Here is a 419-nt window from a genome sequence, read left to right on the forward strand (position 1 = left end):
CAGCTACCAAACGACCCCAGTTGGAATGGGAATTATTCATTTATTACTAGTTGCTTTCTATAACATTCAACACTATGTATATAAATTTTAGGGACAAGGGTTTGAAAAATACCCCAACTTTGGTCGAATTTGCTGTTACGATACTAAACTTTCACGAGGACCTATTACCTCCCTAGACTATTTAATACCGTATTTTAAACATATATATTTGCCCACGTGGACATAAATAATAATGCAAAATTATAAATAGTAATGTGTCCAGGTGGGCACATATATACCTTTAAAATACACTATTAAATAGTTCAGGGGGTAAAAAATACGGTATTAAATAGTCTAGGGAGGTAATAGGTCCTCATGAAAGTTTAGTATCGCAACAACAAATCCGACCAAAGTTGAGGTATTTTTCAAACCCTTATCCC

The sequence above is a fragment of the Solanum tuberosum genome, unplaced genomic scaffold (assembly GCF_000226075.1).
Source record: "Solanum tuberosum cultivar DM 1-3 516 R44 unplaced genomic scaffold, SolTub_3.0 scf00093, whole genome shotgun sequence".
Taxonomy (NCBI): domain Eukaryota; kingdom Viridiplantae; phylum Streptophyta; class Magnoliopsida; order Solanales; family Solanaceae; genus Solanum; species Solanum tuberosum.